Source organism: Salarias fasciatus, chromosome 7 (genome assembly GCF_902148845.1).
Source record: "Salarias fasciatus chromosome 7, fSalaFa1.1, whole genome shotgun sequence".
Lineage (NCBI taxonomy): Eukaryota > Metazoa > Chordata > Actinopteri > Blenniiformes > Blenniidae > Salarias > Salarias fasciatus.
This window is the reverse complement of record NC_043751.1, coordinates 13598304-13611512: the sequence shown is the minus strand read 5'-3', so window position 1 is coordinate 13611512 and position 13209 is coordinate 13598304. Positions and strand designations below refer to the sequence as shown.

Genomic DNA, 13209 nt, shown 5'->3' with positions numbered 1-13209 from the left:
TTGGATTGGAAGCCAGCCCGCACTACCACCCGCACTAATAAAAGCGTTCAGGAGCTAAATCGGCCTGCCTGCAGTCCAGATTTATTGCCCATCAAAAACGATTCACTCAGTATGAAATGAAAACCACAAGCCAGGCCTCCGCATTGTTGAGCAGCTGACGTCCTAAATCAAGTAGGAGTAAGAATTTTTTTTTTTTAAATGACAAAAGACTTGTCTCCTCAGTTCCTGTGTGCTTGAAGAGTGTTTTAAAAAAAGAGTTGATGACTACATTGTTTTTGAGTCGTTTTACTAGTTTCTACATGGCAGCGAGGACCGGCATTAAAACTGTGGACTGACAAGAGGTTAAAAGTTTAAGGTAATTACTGTAGTAGAACTGAAACAGGTATTCACATGTCAGAGCCCACCTGTGGCTGTCAGTACCAACATGGCACAATCACTTCAGAGTGAAATCCCAGAACACTGGGACACACAACCACAAACGTGGCGAAAGCTGAGCAGATGTGAGCGAAAAGTTCCCGAAGAAAAACATAGAAAGTCGGCATTGTTTTTTTTTAAGTTGCGGAGATAAAGCGTTCATGACACACTTATGACGCGCATCGAAAGGCACGTGGCCGCAACAGTTTATATTACCCTGGCCGCAATAAAACATCACTATTTATTCATTGCGCCGAGTGAAAGGTTTACTCATACCTGGCTGGGCAGTCATTATTCACTCGCTCGCTTTAACCCCGGAAACGGAGCGGAGGTGAGCACGTTAGAGGCGAGGAGTTGGTTTGCGCTGACTCATGGATCCACCCACAGAGCCAGCGGCTAATGGTGAGCATGATAATAAAGGACCGCGCGGTGCCTTGTGGAGGGCCGGGCCAGAGCTCGGCTCCGCTGGGAGCTCGGCTCAGGATGAGTGGTCTGGCTGCCTGCGAGGCTGAGCCATGTGAGCACAGCTATGCGAGAGTTTGCATAGCCGGGCGAAGCGAGGAAGAAAGCTCTCAGACTGCTGATGGGCACCCATGTGTAATTATACACCTCCGATCTGACTCAGCACTGCTCGATAGGGAAGGAGGGCTTCACTCTGTTCCTGGTTCTCACTCGTAGCACACAGATAGTTCGGTCTTATAGGTACTGCTGGTTTGTATTGCACATATATAGAAAGGCAAGGCGAGATAATCAGCTAAAATAACATGTTACTCGTGCGTTTAAGTATAGGCAGCAGACAGTCTGACTCAAACTAAATGATGATGCTCGATTTGGAATGCGGCCACATACGTGAACCCACTAATTTAAAGAACGCAATTTACAGAGTAACATAAGTGGAAAATTAGCTGCTACACATGAAAGAACCTGCAGTTACTTTTTACTCTTCAGGTAAATGTGTGAGAACTGCATTCTCACTTCATGTATAAGCCGGCATGCATGCCTTATTGGGGGGAATCAGGAATGCCATGGCCTCCCGTGTCACAGGTTTGAAGCCAGAGTCATTAGTAATTTAAAGGTCGCTTCCATGTCTGCTCATATCAATTATTCACATCTGTCTTTTTTTTTTTCTTTTTTTTTTTTTTTGCAATCCTAAATTCCTCAAGCACATTACCAAATATGGCCTTGAATAAATCACAAGGAAACGGTTATCTAAGCCACAGCTGAGCAGTAAATCAAGGTTTCAGTTCCTGCCTACAAACATTGAAACACTTGTCAATAATCCAATGTAAGCCATTGAATGTAATCTACTTCATGTGGATGCAGAATCCCTGTCACTGCAGGGACACAGAGGAAGGGCTCTTTTGTCAGTGACTGGGACCAGCGTCGGTCTTTCATCATACTTTATTCCATGCAATCTATGATGCAAGACACAGTTGCCAGTCCCTATTTGAGCTCAAGGGCATATTCTTATTAGCATGATCTTGGAACCAAATGGTGACACAGTAAAGAATATGCCATACATAAAATCTCAAAGCCTGGTGAATACAGCATACACACACACACACACACACACACACACACACACACACACACACAGTACCAGCCTGTCATGTTACACGGTACAGGGATACAACAGAGACTTGATTTAGGTGAGGCCGTTATGAATCCAGGAGAAAACAGGTGCACATTCCTACGAAGGTTGAAACTCTTATATTACAACAAAAACACATGACACCGGCCTGTCTGTTGGATGAATGTTTTTTCAGATGAAAGTGAAAAATTCCACCTCGTTTCCTCCCCAAGACATCAATCTGAGGTCACGGACGTCACGCGGGCAGTTCACAAACACCTACCATGGCTAATGCAATCCATTGCCTGCTGGTTTTGATTAGACTTGACTTTGAAACTGAAAAACTGGACTTCCTCACGATGACAATCACTTGAAAACCTGCCAGAAAGTTTCGGAGAAATCCAGCAGCTGTACGGATTCACATGTGACTCAGATACTTCGGTCTTTCTGCTATGCAAAACATCTTTCCTCGCACCCTCCCGATATTTACCTAGGGAGTTCTGGCATACCTGGCCCTTGGAGAGAGGGATACAGGTAAACACTGCCACGGAGGGACAAAGGCTGAGTCACCTTCAGGTAATCTATTGCAGCGGGACCTTGAGAAATCTCACTGCAGAGCGATAAGATCTGCCTTTAGGTTTCCATAAAGAAGATTCATTCTGCAAAAATGTACTTTCAGAGCAGGGACAAGGTCCTTCAGGGGTTGGAATAGACACTTGTGTTATTTACAATATGTCAATAAACAATGTTCGGATTGCTTAACAGGATACATTTCAAAAGAGTAGACTGGAGACAGGAACGGAGCTAATAGGCAAAAAATAGACTGAAGGAAAAAAAGATATCTGGAGCAACTTAGGGAGTGCTACCAAAAGGTGCTGAGGCAGAGTGCATCTGTTCCCACAGGAATCAGACAGATAAGCTATTTTTGAACATTTTGTTTGCGTCAAAGCACAACAAAGGTAAAGGATGACCATTAATGAGCCATTATGTTACAGCAGGAGGACTGAGACGGAGTTTGACTTAGGGGTGTGTAGTCTTCCGGGAAAAAGGATCAACCTTTGTCAATGTTGGTACAGTAGCACAAACCCAAATGTGTCCATTCTGGCTTTGAGTCATCAGTCTTGGTATCAAAATAGCAGTTCTAAATATTTAACTTGAAAAATACAAAAAAAAAAAAATGTTGACGAGATGTAACTTTGGCAAAATTCCAATCAACCTACATCTTGGTAGAGGAAAAAAAACCTATTAAAATTTAATTATGAAACCTTACATTTTAATAAACAGTCTGAATAAATAACGGATGCTAAGAACAAAGAAGCAGGAAAACAAACTCGACTCAAAGCAAATGTTCAGACATGCAGAGCCGTCCTTGTAGTATTAAGCTTTGACAGCCAGCACTGAATGTACGAACCTAAAATTGCAAAGAAAGCAAAGGGCGGCCTGTTTGCACTGGATGTGGCTAACGGCGCCTGATTGGGTCTCTTAATACATCTGATTTACAGCCTGATGGGGAGGTGCGACCGTCACACATGACTCTCTTTTCCTTGTCATTCCTCCGCAAAGGAGTAACGATCACGTCGACCGAAGCCGTGCGTTGGGAAGATGTGTGGACAGCCAGGGGTGAGCGAGGAAAAGGTAGCAGGCCAAAGGGCAGATTTATAGGCGATTCCCAGTATCCTCCCAGCCTCTCTGCCACTGAGACGATATATCTGTGTTCATCTCCAGAGTGCCGGCTTCCACCACTCTCGCACAAGATCACCAGGGTGATCTTTGGCATGGAGACACAAACATATGAATACTGACAAAGGTTCTGCTGTAGAGTTTACATATGAGAGATATAGTGGCGAAGCCCAAAGAGGGATGCAGGAGGAGAGGGAGAAAGCCCGATGGAAGGGAACCAGGAACAGACCGCACAAAAACGAATGTCTGTTAAAGAGAGTAAATATTCAACAGCAAAGAAAGAAGCAATCTGACACTGAATTTAATTCTAATCTGTGAGCCTCCGTGGATGGAAAAAAATGTCCACTTTGGTTTCTTTGTCCCTGGGTTGTGTAAAGCAAGACAGAAGAGTTTTTTTTTTTTTTTTTTTTTTTTTGGTCAGGCACCTTACAGGGCCAGAAAATGAATTTGAAAATGTGGAAATTTCACGGAAAGTTACATTCAGAGAAAGTCTCACCTTACTTTATATTCAGTTTCAAAGGGCTTTGCAAACCCTACCAAAAAAAGCATTATGAATATCAATCAGTCAATGCTATAAGCACAAGATTCTACTTCATCCTCAAGTAAAACACAACAGCAATCTAATGTGCCATCTGGAATAGTTTCCTATTTGTCAGTTTCATTTTATCAACATACTAAGAGAGATCAATAATCAGCACAATTTTTCAACATCACTGCATTTTTGATGCTTTTCCAGCTCAACCGAATACATGCTGCAGCTCATCAATGCGCATTTGTGTCCCAACAGCTAACATCTACTCATGGGCAACATTTCCATCCAATGACAGTTCTGCCCTCAAGCTTCTCAACGGGTCTGTCAGATTCACCTGCTGCTCCCCTTTCCTATCTGTTGATTAAGTATCTGCCCCGAGGCAGACATTTTCTCTTTCTTGCTGGCATCTTGACCGCCCCCATCCTGGCCCGGCCTGGGTCCCTTGGCCGAGGCACCATGTTATTTACTGCCCAGAGAGCTCTGTGAGCAGAGTCAACACAGCATGGCTGGTTAAGCAAGGGAGCAACCTGCTGCTCACACACACACACACACACAGATATCCATAGATGAGCACACATGCAGTCACATGACCATCCCAGGGGTGTGGAGATGTTTACCAAGCGAGAATCAGTACATGCAGAACTGAGAATTATGAACAGGCAGATAAACAAAGACACCCATCGCTCCAGCAACAAAAACCTGCCACCGGTTTCAAAACGTTACAAACAGAAAATCTGACACTGACGGGTCGACGAGGTCGCACGCCAAAGCACGTTTGAGGAGGACAGGATTTCACCTTGACAGAACGTGACAGACTTCACTCGGGTTAACTTCACAGTCAGCTGGACTTACTCCGGAATCTATCCTTAGGTGGATCAAACTTTGCAAGAGACCTCTGACCTTCACATGCTGCATGAATAAAGAGAGACTCGGGCTAAGGACATCTGTGCCGCTCACTGACCTCAAACTATTTGAACAGCGTTTCTGGAAAAAAAGGAAGACTGAAGACAAAAGTCTAAGGCTGAACAAACCATTTCTTCAGGGATGGTCTGCTTTTCAAATTTCCAGTTGCAATCAAATGACTTACACTCTGTTTACCACCGGTTCTTTTTCAACACAATAGGAAAAAAACTACTTTCAGGTGCTATTAAAAAGGTATTTGTTAAAAGATCTAAAAAAAAACAGAACAGCAGACAAAAATTCCTTTCCCAAATCCCCTCCTTCCTCTCTGTAATTATAGCCTCTCAGCTGACAAACTACAGGTCTGCTGTGTTTGTCTTTGCCTCCTTGGATAAAACAGGTGAAGAAAAGCCTGCATATGCTGGGCTGGATGCCAGTTTCTTACTGGCTTTGCTAGCCAAGTACATATTACCCTTCCTGGTACGACAAGAACACTGAAGGAGATACTCAAAAAGAACAGCCCCCCTTGAAAGAAGTGCATTGTTAAGAAATTTCATGAGTAGGAGAATATTTCCGTTGCATCGGTGAGACCTTGTAACCTTGGACAAGAGTTTGAGGCAGCATGCTACGCTAGAACAACAGAGCGTTCTCCTTTCTGAAATCCTGCAGGAAAAAGTTTCTCACAGTAAACTCGGACAGAATTATTCATTTATTGGGGGTACAGATGTTTTAACAAATTTAAAACTGGGTTGACTTTGGATTGGTAAGTGGGGTGTGAGGGGGGGGATGAGGGAGCAGGGTGTGAGAGATGTGACTGTGATGCAAGGAGGACTGGATCAATCTTTTATCACTGCAGTGTGCTTTCATCCCTAATGGATCCGACATGAGCAGAGCACAGCAGTACCTTCCGTCACATTGCACAGGCAAGGGAAGGACGCACGGAAAGTATGAGGGAGAGCCGGAGAGAGCAACACATGAGAAATAAAAGACGGCTTGCAAAAGTGTGAGAGAGATGCTCAAACCACCCTCCTCAAAGTACCCTCAGCCCTAAAGATGTAAAAGTATTATTTCACCAGCATGCTGTCACGGAGTTTCCAATTACCTCTGACCTGCGGTGCGTCAGCAGGACTATGGAAAAAGCACTGATAAGAGCAGCAAGAAATTAAGTCACTCCCCAGCAAGAGAGATGACTTAAAAAGTTCCCATCAAGAGTCCCAAGAGATATCTTGCCGTGCATGGGCACACTCGCTTTCCTCGCCAAACAAGCTGGCTGACAGACAGACACACTCACAGACAGACATCCGAATACGAGTCCATCTGTGTATTCGAGCATTGAAAGAGCAGTAAAAATAAAATTGAGGAGAACAAGGCGCACAACCGCTCTCAGAAGACGCCGAGCTCTCTCCATGTTAAACAGGCTCACTGAGGGAAGGGGGGAGAAAAGAACTGTTAACTAACTTGGAAGAAACTTTAAAGTATTATCAGGCATCTCAGCTACTAGAAGCTTCAGGTTTTCATTTCCCATGTAATTCAAATCAATCAGCCATAACATTATAACCACTGACAGGTGAAGTGAATAATTGAGTTTCTACCAAACATGGCTGGAATATATTAGGGAGCAAGTGAAGGATTTCTGGCTCGCATAAGGATTTGGGGAAGCAATCTGACAAAAGCCAAGATGGAGTCAGAGCATCTCCAAAACCGCAGCTTTTGTGGGGTTTTTGTGGTCTGCAGTCATCACAATCTATTAAAAGTAGCCAAAGAAAACGAAAGCGGCAACAGAGTCTCGAGCAGCTGGGGCTCATTTATGCACATGGATATTAAAGGCTGGTCTCTGAGCTCGGATCCAATCAGATGAGCTGCTGTAACTCGAATGGAGTAGAGAGTAGAGCAGAAAGCTACACGAACATACAGCAAGTTCCAGGTTATTTTGGCGCAAAAGGGGAGACTTGTGATGTGCAAATGGCCATAATTATATAGTAACAGTACAATAAGAAGTATAAAACCCCATTACTTATATGTTCTGTGGATTTACCTGGTGTACCTATTGAGTATCAGCACATGAAGTGATCAAAGGTCAGCTGGGACCGAAATGTTACCGAGGCTACCGACTGTAGACACACCTGATTACCCGGGAATGCTTTGAATAGATGCTTCAGTTTCTCATGATCAATAACATCGTGCTTGAAAAGGTCACTTATCAACACAGGTGTGCGCACACACACACACACACACACACACACACACACACACACACACACACACACACAGTGTGTAACAATAGAAAGCTTGTTGGTGAGTCAGTGAAAATAAGAGAAGAAGCGGCAGACAGATTTTTCATTTACTGAGGATCGGGTCTAAAGTGGGGTCTTTTTTTAGCAGGGCACTGACAGTGATTGAAAATGGTTAACCTGATTGAAGGCGGCTGCCCGTCTGAAGAACAATACGGAAGACAATTGCTGCCAACGTTTCTGTACCGACTGGTGAAAGATACAAAGCAAAGACTCGAGCAGTCCATGTTGACCTTGACTGCCTGGAAGTAATGGAAATTAAAACCTTTAGCCCCAAAAAAGTTGCACAACAGAAACAGCTAAACAGGAGTGAATTCTGACATTACTATCAAATAACATAGCAGCAAAAACAATCAACATTGTTGCTCAAGGAATCAATAAAAAAGGGTTTTTGTTTTTCTAATGACTTTAGTGCCTCGTATTAACTTGTAACTATTCTGACAGTAAAACATTATTGCAAATAGGCATGGTGGTTTAGTGTTACAGCTTAACTTAAAAAGAAGAAAGTAATTAGGTGAACTGGAGTGTAAAGTAAATAAAATTAGAAAACTGGCCCTGTGAAGAACAGCAGTCCATGCTGTTTTTTCCCTGCAGCAACGTATTCTGCAGACACGATCTCTCTGCAAACAAGTTAACTATGTGAAATGCTGAAAAATAACACATGAGGTACAGCTGTGTGACTCCCAGGAAGAAGAAAAAAATCACTTCCCAGGATGCAGGGTTTCTAATCGATGGACCTGATTGGATAACAAATACTGCCTGCTAATGAGCTCCACTGTCTGACACATACCACACTGGGAATTCTTAAATAAGATCCTAGCCATGCATAAAGATGAGTCAGTGTTTAAATAAGTTGACTTGGAGTGATTTGGTGCATTAGACTTGCGTGGCGCTGGCATTTAACATGAGCAGCACGTCAACAGTTAAATGCAGTGGGAACACACAGTGAGCTGGCTGAACTCTGCCCATGTCCTCCATAAATTAATCTTTAATCCTACAGTGGTAAAAGGAGCAGCCAGTGTGACAGCAGACCTGTGTCAGAGATAGCCTCCACTTTGCTCCGAGTTCTCACACAGCAAATGTTTGCACACAAAAAAAAAAAAAAAAGCACATGGACCCTGACTCACTGACTCACACAGAAACAACTCAAAACATCATCAAGTCATGAAAGTTTTTTTTCATTTTAACAGCACTTGGAGTTCAGGGGTTGCGGTTTACTCTAACAGGTTTGATCCCTTTTGTATCCTATAATACTTGGGTGGCGGGTCTAGTGTCAACAGGTACATGTGAAGACATGGCTTCACTCTGCAAAGACATCATACAGTATTACCTTTGTCAGCCACAGGTAAAAAAAAAAAAACACCCACAAATGTACACATGTATAGAAAATATTAGCCTTCAATTCTAACAGCAATGCCAAAGAGACACAGCCTGACTTTAGGAAAACTTTGTGACAATGAGATTTCTCAAAACAAGGACACGTTAAAGCAATATCCCAGAAAGGTGTTCGTACTCACAGAGAGCTAGAGAGCGGATCCTTTCCTTCTCTCAAATGATTTCAATTTCCTCCGTTTCTTTAATTCTGCCCCTCGCTGTGGCTCGCGCAGGGAGATCCTCCACTAGCCGACTGGGCTGCTGGCGAGCGTGCGAGTGTGCGTGTGTGTGTGTGAGAAGCGTGCGAGTCCAGCGGAGGTCGGAAGCAGTCAGATGTGATCACGGAGAGATTTAGAGGATGTCGCGCCGTCTCCTCCGCTCTGTCCGGCTGCTTTCCCGTCGCCGGCTGCCTCAGGAATGCACTTCTACTGGGTGTCCTCAGCCCAGCCAAGATCTGAGAGAGCGCTGGAGTTCTCTCTCTCTCTCTCTCTCCCTCTCCCTCCTCCTCCCTTCTCTCTGCCTCTCACCCACACAGAAACACACCCTCCTCTCTCCTCTCTCACTCTCTTTCTCCCCACCCTTCCTCTCTGTGCTGACAGATCTGATAACCTCCCCCTCTTCAGGTAGTTGAAAGACTTCGTTGTCATCTGTTAGTATCAGTTTTCTGTTACTCTGTTTGAGTTCTACACTTCCCAGCGAGAAATGTCTCTTCTTAGAAAACACAACAGAGAAGAACGGCAGAAACTCAAATCTCTTTGCATAATTGCAAAACTTTGTGCTTCCAATATTTGTCAGTTCAATAACCCGAGGCTTTAGACTTTCATGCACCGGCCTCGAGTTACACCAACAGCTGATTACACAAATGAGGCTGTCAGGTGATGTTCCCTTCCTTTTCCTGGAATGAGGTCATAGTCTAACAACCCAGGTAGGGCAGCGTGCTGGAGCTGGACAACGCCCTGCGGGAAAATCAGTGACGAAAGCGAGACCAAACTTGAACATTTGAAATGACCACTCAGATCCAGGCTGCCTACGAAACACACGTCCTATAAAGAAGAAACTAATGAGCTCAATAAAAAAAAAAGTTCAACATTCATATAAAAGGAGAGGTCCTGTGTTCTTCTTCCCAGCCTCCTTCCAAACAAACACACACACAGAGAGCGAAGACATGCGTGACCAATGGGCCAGGCAGCATGTGAGGGTGCCCCTCAGCATGAGGCAGCCCCCCTCTCCTATAATGTCTTTATCCCCACATCTCTCTTATTCTGGAATTCATCCCATTATTGAACTTTTTTTCCCTTCGTCTTCTTCACTGCCCTACATCATACCAGACAGGCCATAAAAGCTGCACATGATAACAGACAGACATGAAGAAAAAAAAGATGCAACGTGAGCTCAACCAGCCTTCACATTTTCCAAGCATACATTAAAAGCTGTAAGTGGAATACAAGCCTGCATCTCCAAGATTGTTCATGATAAAACTAAAAATTGCAACACTTCCAGAAGGTTCAGATTAGTTTAATGAAGTCATTATAATGTTTGTTAACTACATTTCATAACACATTTCACTGCATGTTATACTGAGTATCGTATTGATTTCACCAGCAATGGAGTTTTAAAAGCATCACTGAAGCAGCATCTCACACAGCTCAAATTAAACAGAAAAAAAATGTCTTTATGCATTTGTGAAGAACAAAAAATTGAGGAAGCAGCACGGACTTGGACGTTCATGTAAGCAGGTTGCACTTTCTGTTGTGTGCTTTCATTTGATCGATTGCAAGATGCAATCGATAATCCAATAACATCAAGGATGACATCATGCATAAACAGGAGTATTCAAATGAGGGGTTTGTGTGCATTATCCTCTGTTACACATGTACACTCTGCTGGAAATGGGATGATTTCCATATGCTTTAGCTTGCCTTCACTATTAGAGTGATTGGATGGAGCAGCGAGCCCCCCACAAAGAAAATATATTAGAGCATTACAGTAAACAAATCTGAACTTGGTCACAAAGTCAGACGTGCAGAAAAAGGTAGAGCAGCAGAAGAGATCCAGAAAAGATAGCAAGACCTTAGAAAGGTTTTGACACAAATTAGATTTCTTAATCAGGTCTCCAAAGGTCCTCAAATACAAGCTGTATTGAGCCAGCAGAGGAAATGCCTCCAACTTCAATCACAGTATTTCTGCTGAAGGCAGTAGTGCGTCGCGTCTTTTTAACAAACACATCAAAAACAGCTAATTCATAAACAACACAAACTTAAAAAACTAATTTCATTGACAAGTACGACTGTCTTTGAAAGGGAAAAATACAACTCCTCCATCTTTTTGAAGAGGAACTCCATCACAATGTTTTAGAGATGGACGGCAAACAGTCCGCTTCTGTTTCACCTCTGACTGTGCTGCAGACAAAGCAATGAGGACAACGGTCAGTGGCTAATAACTACTGAACACATTATAAAGCAGATGTTCCATAAATAGATGTCTGGGAATAATTGCATTAATTTGATGGAGTAAATCGAGCAAACAAGACCAATGCCAAGAATGCTTCGGCTTTTATGCAAGCTGAGTCACTGGGGTCCACCGAGAGTTGGTGCTCATCCACGTGAACCGTTTCACTGTTCCCTCTGTAAATCAAAGCTTTTGGCACTTCTAGGAGTTGTGCTGTCAGACAAATCACTTAAACCACACACTTGAATAAAAGTGGGCGAAAGCCCTCCCGAGACATCGCCGATGTATCAAAGGGCCACAGTGAGAAAAGGCTGAGACGCCATGAAGGAGAGAGGCCATTTAAAAGCAGTAGCGAAGTAACTACACTTTACAGTCCCGAGAGGTTATTACCCCGAGTGGATCGTATGTTTGTTCACTCTTAGACCCGCATCAGGTCCATTTATGGGGCTTTTGGTGTTTTGTATTGTGGTTTAGAAGATTATCAGCCCAAAGCCTCCCTGCCTTAGCTGACACCTTCCAGGCATTCCTCAGGGCACCTCCCACTGCTGTGCCCCCCGATTCCCAACCCTCCCCTGTCAAACAACACATATCATCCCTCTTCTCTCCGTGACTCAAGCATTCCTGCAACCCTCCCCTTCCCCCACTTACCCTCCTATCTCCTCCTCTGACCCTCCCCGCACATTCAGCAAGGATGCTAACGAAAACAAAGATGAATCCTAAAAGGCTTTGAAGCCACTTCTTCATCGAGTATCCCGATTGGGCAACAAGTGGAAGTGCACTCAGCTCTTTAATCTACACAGCCACTCAGCTGCTTCCAATCACCACCTACTACTAAGTTAATACTTCAACAAGAGAGTCGGTAAATCTGTCTAAAGAGTGGCGAGCCTGCCGCAGCACAGCTCAGAGGGGACAAGAAGATGGCTCTGAAATTGGGAAATTCACGGATTCGGTCTGGCAGCAGTTCAGTTGGTCCGGTGGAGGGGAGCAGAGTGAGGGGAATACATGCTGATCGTGTCTTTGTTGGCCATTATTCACCAAGGATGAATAGCATTAAGTTGCAGTGAGGCCTCGCTCGTTTCCATCTTCCCCTGCTGAAACCCCCCACTCCTTCTTCCCTCTATTTACTTAGTCTCTCTCACCAGAACCACTCTTCAACAGGTTGGCCAATAGATCCGTTTAAAGCCAAAACCCGGACGATGAATAGCAGGAGGACATATAACAATCGCCCCCATTTTTCGAAACCCTAACAAGTTTTAAAATCGTGAACTTTGGTTGACACTCGCTTTCATATTCATGGAAAGCAACACGAGGTAGTAATGCTCTGTTTGTGCCAAACATGCCTAAGTATAGCAATGCTGCCTCATTATGGTCAGGGATATGCTGCTGCCCCACCAGTAGTGGAGCCATGTCTTGTGTATCATTATGACAGTATGGCTTCTACCAGCAAAGGTAATTGCCCTGTTGAGATGTAAATATAGAACATCCCACATCAGGAGCAGACAAAGGCTTGTTTTTTTATGTTTTTTTTTTTTTTTTTTTTTCCCAGAGACCTGAGTCAGAAGATGATTCATGGTTTGGAAGCACATGCATGTCACTTTATCATCCCTTCACAAATAACAATGGCCGCATTGATAACGCACTGTCAAGGTGAATCAGAGGACAAAAAACGACAAGTGAGCGCAAATGGGAAAAGACGGGATAATATGGTGGATGACAGCTATGCATATGCACTGCTGGTAAACAAACCAGCCTTCACACACACACACACACACACACACACACACACACACACACACACACACACACACACACACACACACACACACACACACACACACGCACAGTCTTGTATTTCTATCCTTGTGGGGACCGTCCATTGACTCCCATTCATGTCTAGCCCCTAACCCTGACCCTTACCCTAACCCTAACCCACACCACAACAAAGCCTAACCCTAAAGAAAGGTTTTGCACTTTTACTTTTTTCAGTAACAACAACATGG

The 13209-nt window shown here is 43.9% G+C and overlaps 1 protein-coding gene across 2 annotated transcripts in view; it reads right to left on the bottom strand.

Moving 5' to 3' along the window:
• rassf7a (Ras association domain family member 7a) overlaps window positions 1-13209 on the bottom strand; it is a 37948-nt gene that overhangs the window by 13688 nt on the left and 11051 nt on the right. The window contains exon 1 of one of the 2 annotated variants that reach the window (XM_030095733.1): window positions 8905-9268. The exons of the other annotated variant lie outside the window; for it this stretch is intronic. The gene's annotated coding sequence lies outside the window, so the exon portion shown is untranslated. Of the gene's footprint in view, window positions 1-8904; window positions 9269-13209 lie in introns of those variants that run through there. 2 annotated transcript variants of the gene reach the window in all.